Genomic DNA, 10158 nt, shown 5'->3' with positions numbered 1-10158 from the left:
CCAGGACATCAGGGTTAACACCCCTACTCTTACAATATGTCCCATGGGATCTTTAGTGAGTCAGGACACCCGTTTAATTACCCATCCAAAATACAGCATCCTACACAAGGCAATGTCCCCAATCACTGCCCTGGGGCATTAGGATATTTAGACCAGCTGCACCTGGTCTCCCATCCAGGACCAACCCTGCTTAGCTTCAGAAGCAAGCCAGCAGTGGGATACAGGGTGGTATGCTGCTGGCAAAGTGGTAGGCCTATAGTGCACTTGATTTGCTCTCTGGGCCTGCTGGGAAGGCAGAGTTTGTACCTTCAGACACATGAAATGGTTAAAATTGGCAACAGTTCGCCTAACCGGCATGCAGGGCAGCTGAATCTGGTGCACCTTCTACCAACAGCTGAGACAATATTTTTTTATAGGAACATAAGGCCTTATCGTTGGGCATTTTACAGAAATGTCTAGGAATGCCATGGATTGACCGGTTGGTGACCACTACTTGAGAAAGTTGAGTGAAGTTCAATCTCGTGCTTCTCCCTGTGGGCTGATGTTTGTACGCAGAAGAGTTCTATAAACAACAGCAGAGTTCTATAAACACACAGCCATTTAAAACAACAGCACAGATCTATAAACACACAGCCATTTAAAACAACAGAACAGTTCTATAAACACACAGCCATTTAAAACAACAGAACAGTTCTATAAACACACAGCACTTTAAAACAACAGCTGAGTTCTATAAACACACAGCCCTTTAGAACATCTGTAAAGTTCTATAAACACACAGCCAGTTAAAACAACAGCACAGTTCAATAAACACACAGCCCTTTAGAACAACAGCTGAGTTCTATAAACACACAGCCCTTTAGAACATCTGCAGAGTTCTATAAACACACAGCCCTTTAGAACAACAGCTGAGTTCTATAAACACACAGCCCTTTAGAACATCTGTTGAGTTCTATAAACACACAGCCCTTTAGAACATCTGTTGAGTTCTATAAACACACAGCCCTTTAGAACATCTGTAGAGTTCTATAAACACACAGCCCTTTAGAACGTCTGTGGAGTTCTATAAACACACAGCCCTTTAGAACATCTGTAGAGTTCTATAAACACACAGCCCTTTAGAACGTCTGTAGAGTTCTATAAACACACAGCCCTTTAGAACATCTGTAGAGTTCTATAAACACACAGCCCTTTAGAACATCTGTTGAGTTCTATAAACACACAGCCCTTTAGAACATCTGTAGAGTTCTATAAACACACAGCCCTTTAGAACAACAGCAGAGTTCTATAAACACACAGCCCTTTAGAACAACAGCAGAGTTCTATAAACACACAGCCCTTTAGAACAACAGCAGAGTTCTATTAACATACACACTGTATAGCCTCCATACTGAGTGTTACTCTGATATAGCCAGGCCTTCACCAAGCAGCCCAGGGCCCTGACTACTCTCTCAGCTTGGCTCTAAATAGAGATCATCACGTTATCAGAACGTTGCCAGGAGGTTGTCAGCTCGCGTTGGGCCTGCTGGCTGCCTCGACCAGAGCGTCCGGTTGGCGGATGTGTGTTGGTGCCAGCCTCCCAGCACCCGTCCTCCAGGACATCTGCTGCTGAGAGCTGCCTGTCTGTCCACGCTGCATCTTAATCCCCGTCTCTCTCCAGCCTCCAGCCCTCAGCCCACTGCCCGCCTGTTTGTATTAATTGCCCTTGCTTTGCTCGCTGTTTGCTTCTGATTACACTCATTAATTTCAATTCCCAGGGAACCCAGCCGCTGCCACTTCACACACACACACACACACACACACACACACACACAAAATGACATCAGTGCCTGGACATTTGGATGCTATTAATAGCTCTTAATAGCAGCAATGTCCACTCCCCACCTCTATCCATCTGTCTGGAAGTGGACTGCCAGTTTGAAGGGTAAAGATGTGGGTACTGATCCTATGACCTTATGTCCCTTTGCCTATAGCCCAGCCTCTAGATACCCAGCAGGTGGATCAGATCTTGTCCCATGTTTCATCTAGATTACTTTGAGAGATATTCACTGTAAAGCCATCAGAAGTGTTATAGCTTTCTCTCTCCCTCTCCCTCTCCCTCCAGCTCTCTTTCTCTCTTTCAGTGCCCTATGAAGAGACTAAACCCAGAAAGCATCAGCTCTCTCCTGCTGAGTAGAGGAGAGATTTAGACAACAGGAACACTTTGAAGGTTTTAACAAATAACTTAGCTGAAAGTTATAAAAGTTATGATACATTGACGTGTTTGATACCGTTCCATTTATTCTGTTCCAGGCATTACTATGAGCCTGTCCTCCCCAATTAAGGTGCCACCAGTTGCCTCAGGTGTGGGGGTAGGTGCTGTCCTTCTACAGTTGACTTGCCTTGCTACCTCTACTACTGTACCGTCAACTGCTGAACTCTTCAACTACTGGCCCTGTTCTGCTAAGCCTACCTGTGGAACCTCACTTACTGTATTTTGCCTACCAGACGGGCAGTGGAAGACTCAACTCCCACCCACCCAGCTGCTGCTCCTCTCCCTCTCACTCAGTCCTCTTACAGCCTAGTGTCACGATTGTCGTAAGAAGCGGACCAAAGCGCAGCGTGGTGTGAATGCATTATTTAATAGATGACGAAAAACACAAAGTAAACTGTACAAAAACAATAAACAAATAACGACCATGAAGCTGTCATAAGAACTGTGCTGACACAAGCAACTAACATAGACAATCACCCACCACCCACAATGACAAAACAGGCTACCTAAATATGGTTCCCAATCAGAGACAACGACTAACACCTGCCTCTGATTGAGAACCATATCAGGCCAAACACAGAAACAGACAAACTAGACATCCAACATAGAATGCCCACCCAGCTCACGTCCTGACCAACACTAAAACAAGGAAAACACAAAAGAACTATGGTCAGAACGTGACAGTACCCCCCCCCCCAAGAAGGTGCGGACTCCGACCGCACAACCTAAACCTATAGGGGGAGGGTCTGGGTGGGCATCTGTCCGCGGTGGCGGCTCTGGCGCTGGACATAGACCCCACTCCATCATTGTCTTTGTCCACCTCCTTAGCGTCCTTTGAGTGGCGAACCTCGCCGCCGACCTTGGCCTAGGAACCCTAACAAAGGGCCCCACTGGACTGAGGGGCAGCTCCGGACTGAGGGACAGCTCAGGACTGAGGGGTAGCTCAGGACTGAGGGGTAGCTCAGGCTGACTGGCGGCTCTGGCAGATCCTGGCTGAATGGCGGCTCTGGCAGATCCTGGCTGAATGGCAGCTCTGGCAGATCCTGGCTGACTGGCGGCTCCATGCTGACTGGCGGCTCTGGCGGCTCCATGCTGACTGGCGGCTCTGGCAGGCTCCATGCTGACTGGCGGCTCTGGCGACTCCATGCTGACTGGCAGCTCTGGCGGCTCATGACAGACTGGCGGCTCTGGCGGCTCATGACAGACTGGCGGCTCTGGCGGCTCTGGACAGACGGGAGACTCTAGCAGCTCTGGACAGACGGGAGACTCTGTTGGCGCTGGGCAGACGGGCAGCTCAGGCGGCGCTGGGCAGATGGCCAGCTCAGACGGCGCTGGGTAGACAGCCAGCTCAGGCGGCGCTGGGCAGACGGCCAGCTCAGGCGGCGCTGGGCAGACTGGAGACTCCGGCAACGCTGGAGAGGAGGAAGGCTCTGGCAGCGCTGGACGGAGGAGCTCTGGCAGCGCTGGACAGGCGGGAGCACCTGTATGGATGAGACGGAGAGACAGCCGGGTGCGGGGGGGCTGCCACCGGAGGGCTGGTGCGTGGAGGTGGTACTGGATAGACCGGACCGTGCAGGCGCACTGGAGCTCTTGAGCACCGAGCCTGCCCAACCTTACCTGGTTGAATGCTCCCGGTCGCCCTGCCAGTGCTGCGAGGTGGAATAGCCCGCACTGGGCTGTGCAGGCGAACCGGGGACACCATGCGTAAGGCTGGTGCCATGTACGCCAGCCCAAGGAGACGCACTGGAGACCAGATGCGTAGAGCCGGCTTCCTCATACCAGCGCCTCTCCGCCTTCGCTGCCTCCAGCTCTTCTTTGGGGTGGCGATAATCTCCTGGCTGTGCCCAGGGTCCTTTACCGTCCAACTCGTCCTCCCATGTCCATTCCTCCTTGCGCTGCTCCTGCTGCCGCTGCCTGTCACCACGCCGCTTGGTCCTGTTGTGGTGGGTGATTCTGTCACGATCGTCGTAAGAAGCGGACCAAAGCGCAGCATGGTGTGAATGCATAATTGAATAGATGACGAAAAACACAAAGTAAACTGTACAAAAACAATAAACAAATAACGACCGTGAAGCTGTCATAAGAACTGTGCTGACACAAGCAACTAACATAGACAATCACCCACCACCCACAATGACAAAACAGACTACCTAAATATGGTTCCCAATCAGAGACAACGACTAACACCTGCCTCTGATTGAGAACCATATCAGGCCAAACACAGAAACAGACAAACTAGACATCCAACATAGAATGCCCACCCAGCTCACGTCCTGACCAACACTAAAACAAGGAAAACACAAAAGAACTATGGTCAGAACGTGACACCTAGGGGATTCTGGGAAAATGAGTCTGCAAGAGTGATTCATTGTGCAGCTGTACCCTAACAGGCCTCCAGGGGGCGACACCTCAGGGGTCAGTGCTTTCTGCTTAAACCCCCTGCATTGACACCACTGACTTCCTCACACAACACAACTCACGCACAGTAAGCCAATTAGAGAACAGAGCTTGGATGGAAAAATTAGAATGTTCCGCTCTAGATTTCCCAAGATAACTATATTAGTTTATTAAATAATTTTCCTCTGTGATTTTCAAGGGTTGTTTCGGCATGTCACCATGTAGTGAGTCAACACACCAGATTCATGCCTTAGTGAGTGGATGTGGGTGTGACATCCTAGACTGGGACCGTGTTCGAGATCATCAAAATGATTGCAGGCGACTGCTGACTGACCTACAAATCACCTTGCATCATAATAACGACTCATTATAATTTGAAGATCAGTCAGTCACAATTTACTAAGGATACATTGTGGTTTTTATCCTCTCAAACACAGCCGGGGTCTTTTGTGTACCACAAGACTGTTTTAGTGGGAGACAACGCATCTCTTCAGGTCTCAAGCAAGGTTAATCACCATTGAAACACCTCTATTACACAATGATCGATTCAAGGGTCTTCCTACTCTATCTATCACCCTCCAGTACCTCTCTAAAAGACAAAAGATCATGATTGTCTCAGCATTGTGGGTAGTACAATACTGCATTACCCTGGGGGCCTTAGGGCCTTAAGGCCTTCTGGGGGATACTGGGAGATGGAGCCAGTTAGAAGGAAGGATCTGTGTTCTGTGTTGTAGAAGAAGGTCATATTGATTTATAGCTGACCCCTTGGCTAGGCTGGGAGTTGTGAGTTGTGTTCCCTCTGGTCTTGTGCTGTGTGTTTGTGTTGGAGACCAGACTGCTGCCCACCGGGCCTGGTAATCGCTGGTAACACCAGTTAGAGAGAGGAGAGGAAATCAATGGCTGCCCTGCTCACTCGGAACCCAGGAGTGCATCTCAATAGTCTACATTTGCCCACTCCTCTGCTCTCATCTCCTCTCTTCTGGCTATACATCAATATGCTGCTGCTGCTGACATCCAGGAATGTTCTCATTCATCCTCATCTCCTCCACCAGACTTTATTTCCCCAGACGACCCCCACAGACCTCTCCAACCCAGCAAGCAGTTAGGGAGCCGTGTGCCTTCATGGAACCTCTGTCAATATGTCATCATATAAGCCAGTTGGCACCGCAAGCAGAAAGAAGCAGAGAAGAACAGAGAGGAATAGAGAGAAGAACAGAGAGGAACAGAGAGGAGCAGAGATGAGCAGAGAGGAACAGAGAGGAGCAGAGAAGAACAGAGCGGAGCAGAGAAGAACAGAGAGGAGCGGAGAGGAGCAGAGAAGAACAGAGAGGAACAGAGAGGAGCAGAGAGGAACAGAGAGGAACAGAGAGGAGCAGAGAGGAAAATAGAGGAGGAGAGAGGAGCAGAGAGGAAAAGAGAGGAGCAGGAGGAGCAGGAGGAACAAAGCTGTAAGCAGCAGAGATGTGTCAGCAGATCTATTCATCTCTCTCGGTCATCTAGTTTAGGCCAGAAGTGCTTACTACTGCTGTATACTCTGTGTCTTACTGCTTCGACACACACACACACACACACACACACACACACACACACACACACACACACACACACACACACACACACACACACACACACACACACACACACACAGCCCTCTCTGTGTTCTCTAGGAGAGAAACATACAATTAAGCTGTGTCCTGGTGGAGTTGGACTCATGATGAGGTTGTCTCTGTTCAGTAACTTTGTCCCTGCAATTGAGAGGTATTTGTGATGAACAGTCATGTGGCCATCATGAGGCACATAGAGCTGTGTGTGTGTGTGTGTGTGTGTGTGTGGAAGCAGTAAGACACAGAGAACTGTGTGGGTGTGTACAGCAGTAGTAAGCACTTCTGGCCTGAACTAGGTGTGCTGACAACAGTGTTTCAGCTAGCAGGGGAGCGCCAGCGGATTCCTCAGATGATACCTCCTCAATACAAATGTAGGATATCAATAATTCACCTGTGTGCCTTTGTGGTGCAGCAGCTTGCTATGAGGGAAGAGGCTGGGTTTGGCTCTGTTAGCCTCTTTACACTGATATTTTATCTTCCTTCGCAACATCGCTCATACACTTTGGATGCGGAAAGGAAAATACACGCACCAGGGCCTGTAGGAGCATCCAGTACAAAGCCCCAAACGTTTAACCAGAGACAAATGTTGGTTGTGAGTTTGAACTCTGCCCTGAATGTGCTGCGATGGCTCTTTTAGAATCATTCTCAGCCAGAACTCAGCTTTGCTCGTACTGTTTATCAGCAACATGTTCTGTAAGTGTTATGGTGTGTGCATGTAAACAATAATCATCCCTTCATTGAAACCAGATGTCATGTACTATACTGTCAATTGAGTCTGCTGCAGTATAGCAGGGCTGCATATGAGCTATAAACTACTGTATGCCATATGAGCTGAAAGGAATCTCTAGGTCTATATTTGAGTCAGTGACAAACAGAATCAGAATAAATCTCACAGTTTGTCATCTGAGTCCAATGTGTCAGGGCTAGGAGAGAGAAATGCCCATTTGTATACAGTTCAGAAGAGAAGAGAGAGATGGAGGAGGAGAGGGAAGAGAGGGATAAGGAGAGGATAGGAGAACAGAGGAAAGGGAAGCTTAGAGAATTCTCCCTCCTCCCTGCAGAATACCCAGCAGCTACCCCCTTCTTTCTAAATGACAGGAAATTGCAACTTTGCTGCTGTTCTCCTGAATTAATTCTGTGTATTCAGGAGATCGGAGCGAGAGCAGCACACATGTTGGCCCAGCCTCTGTAGACTATAGATGATAATGCACATTTAATGGGGAGGAAAATTATAGTAGATTTCATTGGAGGAAAACACAGCGGTAATGACAGAGATGATGACTGTGATAATATTAGTAACAATTGGATTGAATCAACTTAGTTTGCTTCCTCTTAGCTGAGTTCTCTCACTTAATCCCATTGTTGTTGATTTTCAAACATTGTGGTTGTAATGGAAGCCATGTTACTTACAATAGTGGGTAGACAGCAATATAGTCATGTAGGGTCCAATCCAGGTTGAGATGCGCGTTTCCCACAAATCTACCAACATATTAGTGAAATGGATTCTAATAGAAGTATGGATACGTCATTGGCTCACAATGCTTTCTACATCTATGATGCAACTTGGATTGAGTGGCTTTTCCCAAAGGGAGGCTCAGGCATCTTAATTGTCTCACTGTCCATTACTTTATACCATAACAGCCTCTCTCTCCCTCTCTCTCTCTCTTTTGTAATAAAGAGATCTAGGCTTCAGTCTTTAAAGAATGGCACTGGCAACTAGATGTCTGTGTGTGTGTGTGTGTGTGTGTTTATTAAAATGAATAAAGTTGCTGCACAAAAACCAGTGTTTTAACAAGCCCTGCCCTTACCTGGAAGATACTAAAGGCAGGTAAGTTAGTCACATGATGAGGCTACATCCTTTAAACATTAATATTTTCACAGCATAGAATGCATTTTAAAATATCGTTAAGTTTTAAATATGAATTTTAGATTACTTATTCAATAGTTTTTATGACTGGCAAAAAAAAATGTCAAATGTAAAATACCAGCCCCTCTCCAAGGAGAGATTCATTTAGTGACTGTATTTTTAAACAGTTAATAGTTGATCAGGCTCTTGATCAGGCTCTGTGAATTTGATTTACTGATAGCCTACAGTGTTTGTAACTTTTGACCAAACAAACAGTACAAGGCTGCATGGCACTAACTTGCCTAATAAATCAGACTGTAACCCCTGATATCTGGGATCCAGTCTGAATTAAAGCAAAAATGTGGAAAGTTTCCTTACGAGCTAGAATGCTCAATAAAATTACACTTGAACTTACTCTTCCAGGTTTTCTGTGTGGTTGCTTCTGATTCAGGTCGAAATCTGAGAAAAAACATCCACATAAAAGTACTTTTACCAGACATTTTAGAGCGCTGGCACTGCCGTTGAAATTTAGATCACCTGGCACATGCGCAAAACAGTTTTAGAAACTTCCGGGTGTTTTCTATCCAATACGAATAATAACATGCATATATTAGCATCTGGGACAGAGTAGGAGTACAACGCTGTGTACTACTCCCTTCACAGAACAGTGCAAACTGGCATTAGCCAGAATAGAAAGAGGAGTGGAGGCTCCGGTGCACAACTGAGCAAGAGGACAAGTATATTAGAGTGTCTGGTTTGAGAAACAGACGCCACACAAGTCCTCAACTGGCAGCTTCACTAAAAATAGTACCCGCAAAACACCAGTCTCAACATCAGCAACACACAAGTGCTGGCCTTCTAGGGTTCTAGAGTTCCTCTGTCCAGTGTCTGTTCTTTTGCCCATCTTAATCTTTTCTTTTTATTGGACAGTCTGTCACGGTCGTCCTCCTCTTCATCTGAAGAGGAGAGGCGAGAAGGATCGGAGGACCAATATGCAGCGTGATATGTGTTCATGTTGAATGTTTAATAAAGAAAGAACTGAACACTGAAACACTATACCAAAGTAGTAAACAAAATAACAACCGTGACGCTAATGTGAGCTGCGCTGAAACAAGCCATCAACATAGACAATCACCCACAAACAAACAGTGCAACCCAGGCTACCTAAGTATGATTCTCAATCAGAGACAACTAATGACACCTGCCTCTGATTGAGAACCATACTAGGCCGAAACATAGAAATACCCAAATCATAGAAAAACAAACATAGACTGCCCACCCAACTCACGCCCTGACCATACTAAATAAATACAAAACAAAGGAAATAAAGGTCAGAACGTGACACTGTCTGAGATATGGCTTTTTCTTTGCAACTCTACTTAGAAGGCCAGCATCCCAGAGTCTCACACAGTATTATTTGTAGTGTCTTTAAATCAGACCCTGATATATAGTCAACTGTCCTCGGAGGCGCTGTAAATCACAGGACATTAACAAAGTGAGGGGTAATCAAAATGGCCATCCACATCAAGTCCTCAAGGACAGTGATTGACATTTTATACAGCTTCTGCAATTTAGAGGTATTGATGGCATTTCATTTAGCAGTAGATTAATTGAATAAAGGCGCTGTCAGGTGCCTGATGTTTTCTGAGTGCTGGTTAAGAGCGTGCAGAACGGGAGGGATAAAGGAACAGTCAGAAAGCAGCAATGCCCCCAATCAGGATGTCTACTCTTGTTAAAAACATCCATTCTGAATATAAAAGGCAGACTAGACACTGTCCAGCAGACATCCCCATTGGCCCCATATGGGTATTTGGTTGGCAAGATGGGCAGGGGCTAGCCCACAACAAGCTTAACACAAGCTAGCCTACACCAACCTCACATCAGCCCAATGCAGGCTAGCCCACACTAAGCCCAGCTACTTCATAATGTAGAGGCAGGGGCTCATTTGAATATGTGGGCAAGAGGTTTGCAAATACCCCAATTCATGTTGTTAAGTTAAAAAAGAATACACGATACAATTATTGACATCAATCAAACCAATGAGGGTTCGGAACTTT

Source organism: Oncorhynchus kisutch, linkage group LG2 (genome assembly GCF_002021735.2).
Source record: "Oncorhynchus kisutch isolate 150728-3 linkage group LG2, Okis_V2, whole genome shotgun sequence".
Classification (NCBI taxonomy): domain Eukaryota; kingdom Metazoa; phylum Chordata; class Actinopteri; order Salmoniformes; family Salmonidae; genus Oncorhynchus; species Oncorhynchus kisutch.
The sequence above is the reverse complement of the archived record's forward strand: the minus strand, read 5'-3'. Positions refer to the sequence as shown.